Raw genomic sequence first — 12,334 nt, forward strand, 5'->3', positions numbered from 1 at the left:
GGCTACCCCTCCGCACACTGCATCAACATTGCCCCACCTACTGCTGTCCCCCACCAACACACATACACCATGTCAATTTGGTATCGGGGGCTGACTCAGGCATACCAAGTTCACACCCTGTGCATATGATGAAACTGTGCCACCTCCTGCAATCTGTAACAACTGTGCAGGTACAGGTTAACATGTTGCTGATGCACAGGGTGACCCATAGATGTGTAGTAATAGTATCATGTTGTTAACAGTACTGTGTGCTGAATTAATTGTGGGTATATCACAGCATGCCTGATGCAGTAAGTGTGTGATTGTCATGTCCTGTTGTCTACACCCATGGTAAGTACCATAGTGTATCATCTGCACATGTTGGCATACTGGTGGTAATGATGTCAACAGAAGGCTACATACATAGGTAGCACAGGGGGTAGGGTAAGGAATGTAGTTTCACAATGATGGACATGTAAATGCAAGTGGCATGTTGCCCACACTGGACTCTGCAATGCAGATGTTTGAGGATTTTGATATGTGTGCAGTACTACACGACTGGTACAGGACACACAGGAGCACCCCCACTGCATGCTCACATCTCATACCATGCTAGACAGCCCCCCCAAAATAACTGTCACAGGAGGGGGTCCCCATATATGTCAGGGATACTGTGGTGGCAGGCCCGGGCTAAATTTTGGGATGGAAACCCCTGAGTGAAGGCTCATGTCTGTTATTTTACATGGATTTCCATTGACCTGGGCATGTTTTTGTCATCCTGACAGTACATGGTTGTACATTGTTGCCTGGACGGCCCCGCCATTACCGGTTTTTGTACATTTCAACCGCATATTTGCATGTTTCCCATGGAACTGGGACAGCTTTTTGTTGACAATGGACAATGCGCCCTGTTTTGCTTTGTTTCACAGTTTTTTGCTTTCCCTGGTATGTACCCTCAAGATATTAAACTTCTGTGGATCCTAGGCCATCTGCAAGCCCACTAATGATGCCACCCCTTGCAGGATGTACTGTTTGTCCTGTTCACATGAAGCCTTACCAGGGATATGTTACCTGGTGTTCCCTGACAGTCAAAGCATGCAATTCACAGGCACTAAAACCTTCACACATTCATCTTCTGGAACTACCGCTTTTATGCCCTGTCACCCCGGGTTTCAATTTGGCAAAGGTCTTGCTACCCCCTAGGCCAGTTAGGAGGGCCAAAGCAAACCCACCTTCTGGTATAAAGGGTAACAAACAAGACTGCTCCCAATGCCCGAAGCTAAACCCCAATGCTCCCCAAAACACTCCGGCATAAAACGAACTGTGCCAGAGCCTGGTTCGGGGTACTGAGAGATCCCCCTTGGGTTTAAACCCGGGTTGATTTCTTTAAACATCACCAACCATTGGGGAGGGGGGGGTTCAACCCTACCTGGACCTTGAAAAGCCTTCACAACAATACCCCCCGGGGATTCTAAAAAGGGTCACCAGTTAAATATAAACCCTATGTCACTAAGGTTGCAATCTCAAGGGCAAACCCACATTTGCATTCAGATCCCAAACCCCCCCAAAAAGTTACTTGGCCACAAGGGTCATCCCGGGATTCTTTTTGGTATATATTTATTTGGGGGTACAGGAAAGGAGGACTGTGGCTGTCCCTATGCAAGACTCCTCCACCATAACCCTCCCGCGACAAACACTTCCAAAGGGGATCATACAAAGACAAATTGGCCAGAGCCATGGTTCTCTGAAAGGTTTGAAAGGGAATGTGCATCCTGTAGTTGTTCCCCAGTTGCCAAAAAGGGGCATTTCCCCACCAAATCCCCTAGCCAAAAAAAACACTTGCCAATTGCAGGATTCAAACCCCCACTATTTTATGACACTTGAGACGAGCATTAAAAGCGCTATTTGCATTACTGAGTTTTTTCTCCTGCTTTTTATAGGTGCTGACATCATCGTGTTTAGAAAGGGGAAAGGCATCCTGTAGTTGTTCCCCAGTTGCCAAACTCCCCCAACAAACACACACACTTTCCCTTGCAGGATTCAAACCCCCTAACTATGTTATGACACTTGAGAAGCGAGGCTATTTATTTCTGGGAGTTTTTTCTCCTGCTTACTTATAGGTGCTGACATCATCGTGTTTAGAAAAATTTCATCCTGTAGCGTTCACCTGGCCAAAAAGGGGATTTCCCCCAAAAACCTTGACCCAAAACCTTGGCCCCAAACAAATATTTTTGTTAAACGGACCTTAGCAGAGTGTGCAATTCATTCTGGGAGGTTTTTTTTGCATTTTAGGGTCACATCACGTGTTTAGAAAGGGAATGGCATCCCGTAGTTGGGTTTTTCCCATTCCAAAAAGGGGAAATTTTCAACCAACTAACCCCCCTTAGCCCAAAACACATTGCCATTTTCAGGTTCAAACCCTACCTAAAATTTTGACCTTTAGCACCATTAGAGGTATTCATTACGGGAGGTTTGTTTTTGCTGTTTTAGGGTCTGACATCTGTGTTTAAAAGGGGAATGTGCCCTTTTTTTTTCCCTTTTCCCAAAGGACATTTCCTCCCACAGACTTAAACAAAAACTACAACCTGGCATTTGCGGATTAAACACCTATGTTTGACAACCAGGCCTTTCGGGTTTTGGGGTTTTTTCCCGCTGTACTTTAGGTTACACATTGTGTTTGAAAGGGGTGTCACCTGTGGGGAGGCAGACAAAGCAATCTGGCCCTTCATTCCCCTAAGACCAGTGTTACCTCTACACCCCTGTTTTGAAATGAAATTATTTGTTGCTGGCTGGCCACTTTTTTTGTGCTTCCCTGTTTTAGAACAACTTGTCCTTGGAAGTTGTTTTCTTTGGGGTCCCCTTTCATTATGTCCTGATCATTTAACAGGGCAGATGTTAAATTGGTTGGCCAAAACACAAAAAACCCGATTGTGGTAACTCTAAAAGAGATTTGGCCTAAGTGTGGGGCTGCCCAGTTCACCCCCAGGCATGTTGTCAAAATTTTCTCTTTTTTAAAAGGTGTGAGAGCCCATTTACTTCCTATTTGGGTCTGCAGCCCAATTTGTGGATGGTTGCTTAACAAAAAACACCCGTTTATGGTTTTTTGTGTGTCATTTGTTATTATGTACAAACCCTTTGTGTGTGACACAACAGGTTTTACGTCCCGCATGTTTGCATGGGTATTTTTAACAGTTGTCCATCCTTTTGATCCTGTGTACTGTATATGTACTGGGAGTCTTTGACTGTTGGACAGTTCCTGGGGTTTCTGTACATGCTTTACAGAAGGGGCCAACAGCCTGGGGTTTGGGGCCAGTTGTGTACATCTGACCCTGTTGCATTCTGTTCGTTGCTTTAACCCCTTTCCAAAATTGGGTTATTAAACTGGTGTATTGGAAGTGGGTTTGTCCTTCAACACACATTTTGTGGATTGCCTACATATGTATGGGTTTATTTGGTTAAAATGTGACAGACTGATGGAAAGCACCATTCCCATCCCCAATTCCTATTGGGAAATTTTAAACCTTTAGCCCGTCGGGGGTCCCCGGGTGGGGTGGTTTTGTTTTATCAGAACACTTGTTAGAAGCATGTGGGGTTCAGGTCTTTTCATACTACTGCCCTTCAGATTTTAAATGGCATTTTATTGATCCAGCAAAAAGGGCCCAGGCACTTCAACATTTTTCTCCCGTGGGTTTTGGGGGTTTGGGGATGGGGTGTTATACATCCCACAGGGGCAGAGTCTTTTCTGGATAAGGGTACTGCAGGCCCCTGCCCCCTTTCAGGGGGGGGGGGGGGGTGGGGGGGGGGGGGGGGGGGGGGGGGGGGGGGGGGGGGGGGGGGGGGGGGGGGGGGGGGGGGGGGGGGGGGGGGGGGGGGGGGGGGGGGGGGGGGGGGGGGGGGGGGGGGGGGGGGGGGGGGGGGGGGGGGGGGGGGGGGGGGGGGGAAAAAAAAAAAAAAAAAAAAAAAAAAAAAAAAAAAAAAAAAAAAAAAAAAAAAAAAAAAAAAAAAAAAAAAAAAAAAAAAAAAAAAAAAAAAAAAAAAAAAAAAAAAAAAAAAAAAAAAAAAAAAAAAAAAAAAAAAAAAAAAAAAAAGTAAAATTTGTTTGGGGGGCAATTAATTTGTTTTTTGTGTGTTTGTGATATTTTTTGGGTTTTTGAAAATTTTTCAGGGGCCAATTTTTCCCCGTTTTTTTTAAATTCCCAACCCCCCTGGGGTTCCTACCAAGTTGTGGGGGCATATATACCAGACAAGGGAGATCCCAGGACAAAGCCTTGTGGGATGCCAGTTATATCTGGTTTGTGGTCTGACATGGCTGCAGCATGTCTGACCATGTCTGTTCTGTCCTTGGTCTGGTTTGCAACCCCTCTACTGACATGTGGGTTTATATTTAAGCTGGTGAGCCTATCTATAATGAACACGTAGGGTATTGTATAGAAGCCTTTGCAAGGTCCAGCTACACTGTGTGGACCACATTGCCCTCATCAATGACCTTGATGACTGTTTCATTTGAGTCAAACATGTTTAGGGACAGGATCTGCACTTGAAAAAGCCACACTGGGTTGGGTCCGGTGTCAGTAGGTCCCCAATATCTTTATGTCTGTGGTACATGCTGATCCTTTCCATAGCTGTGCAAACCGAGCTTCTCAGGATTCTGGGGTAGTAGTTTTCAGTATCCATTCCGGCAACACCTTTGTTGAGAAGGACCACTGTTGTTGTACACTGCTCTTTGGGTACATATTCTGTGGTAAGGCTGACATTGAGCAGTAGTGTAGTTTGGCATTTCAGTCATCTTGGAGTCCAAGTTGCACTAAGCCCAGGACACCATCTCATACCATTGCTGCTGTGTGTTTTGCTTTGTAGATGTTGGCTGTTACCTCAGCATCTGCAATGTCAGGGGGCCAGCAGTCTGCTGGGATAGATATTCTGCATTCTGGGGGTTTGCACTGCACCTGTCAGGATGTATGTTGGCAATATGTGTGTGTGTTTGTGATATTTGTGTGATTCAGGGCATATCTGTGAATTCCCAACATGGTTCCTACCATCAGTTGTGAAAGCCTTGGGATTATCCTTAGTGCCCTGTACAATTTGTATCTTCATAGGTTCATAGGTTCATACTAGGCTATCCACCCTAGGGCATTTGTTAGCCTAGCCAGAGTGTGTGTGGCTTTTGCCACCCCTTGCTATGTGAATATTATGGCCATTTATGATTTGCTTTGCTGTGGCTCTGTCTGGACATGACACAGTGAAGACCCCAGTGTAACTCTACAATCATCCATCCACTTGGCAAGATTCCTGTTGAAGAGTGTCAGTGAGGGGCTCTGCCTAACATGGAGTGGGATTCTGGCCCAGGGTGTGGGGAGCCTCTGGATTATGTATCTGTCCCACCAGCACATCCTATTTCATTATTTGTTGAGGTTGACATATCTCACTCTCACAGCTCCGATGGATTTGAGTTTTCTGGGGTGGAGCATGTCCATTACTCCTGTGTTGGGCATGGCCTCCTACAGCAGGCATGCAATGCCTCTGTGTAGGCAGTATGTGACTGCATTCAGCTGGAGTGTCTACAGCCAGGCAGCATATGACATATATTTGAGACCCTTTATCCTCTTGGTGAGGTACCTTTGAGGTCTTTCTAACTGCTGCAGGTGTCAGGTAAGGTACATCCCATATGAGGCATTGTACTAGATTATGGGTGTGATTAGAGAAAAGTATAGGGGCACAGTGACCTCTGTTGACGTAGATGTGAATCCTTTCCTGATACGGTGTCAAATGTAGACAGTCTTCCTAGCCACATTGGCAATGTGGGTGTCACATAACAGGTTACTGTCCACTTGTGTCCCTAGGTCCCTGGTTACTCCTTCCATACATAATGGTTTACCACCTATGTGGTAATTTGTGGTACCTTGTTTGGTACTTGGTGGGACATTCATACTGTCCAGTGTCTTCAGGACGGCTGGGTGGGGTTATTGTGTATGAGAGTGCGGTCTGTAGCATGCTACAGACTGTACAGCAGTCTTGCCTACTGTTAGTTGCACATGGGTGAACTCCAATGCCTTGTGCATTGTCAGTTACCTGGACGTATGGGTGTCTGTGCTGACTATGGATACTCACCCTCCTTTTATGTTTTGTTCCAGGTTTTAGAGCCATGACACATGATACGTGGTATAACCTGGTAGTGCTGGTGTGCTGTCAGGAGGCTTGCAGCAGGTTTCTGTCACTGCACAGACATCGATGTTCTCCATACTGGGGATGGCCTCGGGAGCATGCATATTGGGGTGTACACATCTGGCATTGGTCAGCATTTCCCTTATGTTTCTTCCCACTTATGTTTTCTAGGGTGGTGGGTCAGTCTTTTCAGCCTTGCCTACAAAAGGCTCTATGGAGGTGGCAAAGGCCTTATCCAATATTCAGACACCCAGGGGTAACAGGTGCAGGCCATCCCAAGAACAGCTGCATGGCTTGTCAAGCATGACATCCCAAGCAGACAGACATTGGATCCCCTTGGAATGACACCAGTAAGTGTGCCACTTGCTATGACTGATCATTCCGTGTTTGTACTGTGGCATTATTCTTGGTAAGGGTAGGATGCTGCAAACGGTGAGTGTCATACCGGCCTGGACTACATAATCAGATAGCTCATCTATGTCTCTTTTCATGTAGTCTAGGGTGGTACATCTCAGGTCATTCACACCAGCATGGACTATGACTGCATCATATTTCTACTTGCTTTGGAGTGTCCTACATACTTCTGTTATGTGGCATATTGTGGCAGCCTACAGGCAGCTTACTGTACCCTTTCCCTTGTTCAGTCTAGTGTGCGGGACAGCAGTGTGTCTGACTATGGAGTCACCTATTACAACTGTATCAGGCATGTTGTTTCTCCTTCTGGCCTGTGACTGTTTGGCACACCAGCTTTGTGTACTATGTGTTGCATGTGCTATGTTTGGAGGTTGTTTGATTGGGTGTCTGCTTTAGAGGCCTCTGTTGGTGTGCTGTGTTTGTAATTTGTGCCTCCGGGAATGTTTTTCTGTGTTTATGTGTTTGGTTTGCAGTTGTAATAGGTCTATGTGGGACTGTGTTTGTGGTGTGTGTGGTTACCTTCTCCTCCTGACTTGTTTTGGGAGTACTGAGTTGACGGAGCTCAGCCTCCAGTTTGGATAGATGGTTGCATCTCTCACATATATTTGTATTTCTTGGGTGGAGTTGGGGGTTGTCTGTGTACTTGGGGCAGGTGTAACATTGCCTCAGGATTCACAGATTCCACTTATTGTGGCTGGCCTTAGTGGATTGTATGTGTGGACAGATTTTATTGCCATACTACTGATCAGTGATTACTTCATTGTTTATGTTTGCTCTATCATGTAGTAGCTTCCTCATTCTCTTGCATGGTTTGGTTATGGCTGGTGTCCACCATGCCAGATTTCTGCATGTATGGCATTGTGTCTTGTTTTAATTTAGGACTGCATAATCCAAGCATTCCTGGCAGTGTTCATGGAATGGCTGTATTACAGGTTCTGAGGTGTGGCCCATATTTTGCACCTGCACAGGACCTTTAATGGATTCCACATCAGTTTGGAGGAGTGCAAATATTGCTTAACACATGTTTTCCACTGTGGTTTTCTGGCCAGGGACTGTGGTCAGGATTTGGATATCCAGTGTGATTACTCTATGGTCTGGTTTTACCAGTGAGCAATACACTTCTCATCTTGCCATCCAGTACCCATGTTGCTGATTATCACATCCAGTATGCTTACCCCTCTTGTGGGAGTGGTACGTTGTTCCTGGGCCTTTTGGTTTATGGATTCTATGAACTTTTGTCCTACACTGTTGGAGCTAGTATAATGCTCCCAGTCTATGTCTGGGTATTTGCAGTCACCCAATATAATGTGGTTTGGAGGACTTGATATATTCATGTATTCCAGCATAGGCCGGATGCAGTTCCTGGTGTTGGGACAGTAGTCTGTAGCAGGCTATAAATTGGGGGGCAGTTTTAGCCACTGTTACTTGAGTATGGCTAGTCCATGCTGCTTTTTGTTGTGGTACCGACATGGGGGTGTGGTTATCCTTGACAATTCTTGCTAGTCACCCTCCTTTTGTAGCTTGTTCCAAGTTTTGAGGCTGTACAGCACAGTATGAGGTGTAACCTGGTAGTGTTAGGGTGCTGTTGTGAGCCTTGCCTCAGTTTTCTGTTACAGCGCAGATATCAACATTCTCCATACTGGGTGAGTTTAGACTGCATGCATCTTGCTGTTTCAACTTATCCCTTATCTTATTCTTATCCCTTCTGATACCTATGGAGATAGGTTTGTGTTTTGAGCCTTACCTATTCAGGGCACACTGTGGGTGACAACAGCCTTGCCAGCGTCCATACGGCCTGCACTGATAGGTGCACGCTGGTCCTAGCAGGTGGTGCATCATGTCATGCTCAGCATGTCATCCCAGACTGGCACACATTGGATCCCCTTTGACTAACTGCGATACTTCAGTCAATTGTTGCACTTGATCATCTCATTGTCATGTTGTGGCATGATGCTTGGTGAGGGTAGGATGTTAGTCAGGGTCCTCAGGTGTGCATATAGTACATGGTGTTACATTACTTAACACATAGCATTCATGCCTCAGGTGGTGCTGCAGGGCTGTCTCTGTCGGATGCATATTACACTTCCCTGTACATGTTTGAGAGCAGGTTGTGTCATGTTAGGCATCCTGTTACTATATGAGTGAGTCAGAGGGTATCATTCCCAGGGTTCCTACTGAGCCAGTGTATGTGCTATCGTTGCCTCTTTGCCAAGGCCAGGGCATACTGGGCACGCCTCCTTCTGCCTACTGGGGCAGGCTCAGGTTGTTCCTCCTCTGAGTCACGCTCTGCCTGTGATGGCCTTGGCAATGGTGGGGGGCTGTTTTGCCCGGCCCTATGCTGGTCCTGCTGCAGCTGTTTTCGCAAGATCATATTATGTAGCATAGCACATACCATGACAATTTGGGTACATATAGTTGGTGTGTACTGCAAGGCTCCACCAGATATGTCCAGACACCGGAACCGTGACTTGAGCAGCCCAAACACACGCTCTATTACATTACGTGTTTGTGCGTGTGCCTCATTATGGCGTTCCTGTTCAGGTGTGTGTGCGTTTCTGATGGGTGTCATCAGCCACGGCTCCAGTGCATAACCTGCATCCCCCACTAGGTGTCCGTGCGGGATGTCCCCATTGGCAAATGTCTGGTACAGCTGCGTCAAATGCCAGATGTGGGAATCGTGGTAGCTCCCAGGACAGCCAGCACACACATTCATTATTATGCCCTGGCATCACACACGACCTGGCAGTTGATGGAGGAAGCCCTTGTGGTTGATGTATGCCCTACCCGCTCACGGCTGGTGCTTTGATGCGTATGTGCGTGCAGTCTATTGCACCCAGTACCTCAGTGTATTCCGCTATTTGCTGGAAGAGACGCATATTGCTGGCCAATACCTCACGGGCATTGGGGAAATATACATGATCACCGACATGTGCTGACATGGCATCCAGGAACTGGTGCAGTACCCTGGGGGCTGATGCCTGTGATATCCCCATCATATCACCAGTTGGTCTCTGGAAGGTACCTGTTGCTAGTATTCTTAGGCCAACACATACCTTGGTTTCAACTGGGATGGGTTCCCCTCTGTTGGTTCTGTGTGTGAGGCGTGGCCTGCACAGCTCCACTATTTGCTGCAGGAGGTCTCTGTCCACTCTATAGCGCTCTACTATCTCCAGCTCATGTAACCCGTGGTAGGTGACCCTGGGCCTGTACACTCTTCTCCGTCTCCTCACTGTGGGTTGTCTGGCACCATCTGCATTGTCACCACCCTCAGCAAGTCGCCTATGTCTCATTATGACAGCTATGGCAGCCCCTAACATTTCTGCTCTGAGTGAAGCTTTTCAGTTTTCACTTCTATTAGCTTACTCCTGTCTTGCAGTGTCTCTTGAGAGAAACATTCTGCACTGCTGTTTGCAGAGTTTTAAGTGCTGGGCTGGGCTACTATTCTGCCTGTGTAATTGCCTGCATCTAATTGTTTTCACCTGCTAGCTCCAGCAGTATTCCCTGCTAACTTCCTACTACATCTGTTGCTTCCTTTTTCCTTTCTGTTTCCTCAGGGAGGAGCCGTGTGCAACCCAGCAGAAACACGCTCACAGTGGCTTACACGCGCGCACACATACTTACACAGTTCAGAATCTGCTTATTCGGTTTAAAATGCGTGCACGCCCGCGCAAACGGTGTTAAACATCTCCCAACACGCTCCCACATGCTAAGTCTGCCTTACAAGCGTGCACACTGCCTTACTCGTGCTTCGTGGCGTGCACACGTGCGCATACACATCCAGCAAGAAACTTTGGTGTAGGCAACAGTGTACACCTTCCATTTCTTGACTTTCTCATGCTTACTTAGTGGCACACCTCTTTCCATGATATCTGTCTGACATCTGTCATGTAAATCTAACCTCCAATGAACTGCATTTCTTTCTACCATTCCCCCCTGTGATGTCACCTATCTCCTACTCTGTTCCTCCCCCTTCTGTAACTCTTACACTACTCAGAATGTGCTCATTTGCTATGTGACAGTGGAATTCAGTATCCTTACACTCATTTGCATCAGATTGCCTACTAATGCTTAGTTACATCTCTTAGACTCAGCTTCCCCCCTTAGCAACCACTACACGGTGGCCATGTTGGTTTTGGTCTGCTGGTCCCTGCATTGACATTCCATGTATTGCATAAAACCCACATTTGTGGGTTTAAAACCTTCGTTTTTATGTTCTATGCAGCGCAGCCCGTTTGCGCGGGGCTGCGCTGGGTTTAAACATCGGCAATCGTCGAAAAAAAAATTATATTTTTCATATATTTGCATCAGGTTACCTTGCCAATGGCCACATATTTGGCCATTGGCATGCTGCCTGACACATATGCACCCTTTATTTGGAGCTGACATGGCTCCATTGCAGTTTTTGCAGAAACATACTCAGTTGTCAACCGAGTACATTTCTGCAGCTAAAATGGCTCTTACATGGGCTGTTCTGGGCTTCCTGGATCGCTAATCATCCTCATTTGCATGCTATTTGGCTGCAAGTGAGGTGATTAGCATATCCACGCCCACTCCGTGTAAGAGCCGTTTTAGCTTGACTCTTACACGGACTTTGGGCTGTTCCTGGATCGCGAAGGCTGCATGGAGTCTTACACTAATCTTAGACTCCGTGCAAGCCTTCGTGAATCCGGCCCAATATCTACTAAGTCAATTGAGTTGCCACTGTTTTCAGCCTCCCTAAGTAAAGCTAGTCTTTTAATTCTACCAATTGGTCCTTCTAACACTATTCTAATGTGTTAGATGAGTGAGTCTACTGTTAATTATTTTGATGTTATTATGTACTTTATACCTACTACCAATTATTGTTATATTTCTACATTGTTTATTTTCATTAAGTTTTGATACTGTACATGTTCCAGTTTTTGTTTCTCTTTTTCTGTTCTTCTGTTTATATTATTTTCCTACACTTAATCTTTAAGTATCATCTGTTGGAGCTTTTCTCCCTGGGTCTCTGCTGAAAAGGGGCTATATAGCTCAGTCAGACTAACCTGGTCAACAAATGTAAAATAAATAAAAAATAAACCATATGACAAGGAAACAGGAAGCACATCAAATACATATGTCTACTTACATTTCTCAAGTAATGAAACCCAAAGCAAGCGATGCCATCAATAGCACACAGTTTACATCACGATCTCCCAATCATACAAAATGGTCATTTACCCATAATGTCCAAGTGTGTAGTCTAAACAAGTCGCATTAATTATTTGAGCAGCAATCTCCTACAAAGTTGATTTCTTCTCCAGACTCTACAGAACAGCGTAAACAGTAGAATAGCCCTTATCTGTAAAACTGATTCCAAATCATGACAGTCATTTATAATCCCACCTTCACCAACCACAAAAAGCAAAATTATTAAAGTAGTAATTGTATAAAATAAAAGCTGCACTAACCTCCTCCAATAACCTTCCCTTATGACTGTGAGTTCTACAGCTGAGTGGAATTTTGTAGAAAGTGACACACACATACCATTTCATAAACCAGTATACCCACCCCAAACTATCAAACCAAGCCTTGTCTCTCCACAGGATGCACCTAGACAATATCTGACTGTACTACTTTCTGAGGAATGCATGAATAGATTGCACTGGTTAACACATTCAGATACATTCACTGAAATGAGTAATGCATTTTAAATTGCTCAGCATTTAATCTTCTCATTCAATGAAATGAAAATCAATACCAAGCCAGAAACCAGTGCATTTAACACCTCATCAAGTTGAATATGACCATTTTCACC

Source organism: Protopterus annectens, chromosome 2.part0 (assembly GCF_019279795.1).
Source record: "Protopterus annectens isolate FY-2018-M chromosome 2.part0, PAN1.0, whole genome shotgun sequence".
Classification (NCBI taxonomy): domain Eukaryota; kingdom Metazoa; phylum Chordata; order Ceratodontiformes; family Protopteridae; genus Protopterus; species Protopterus annectens.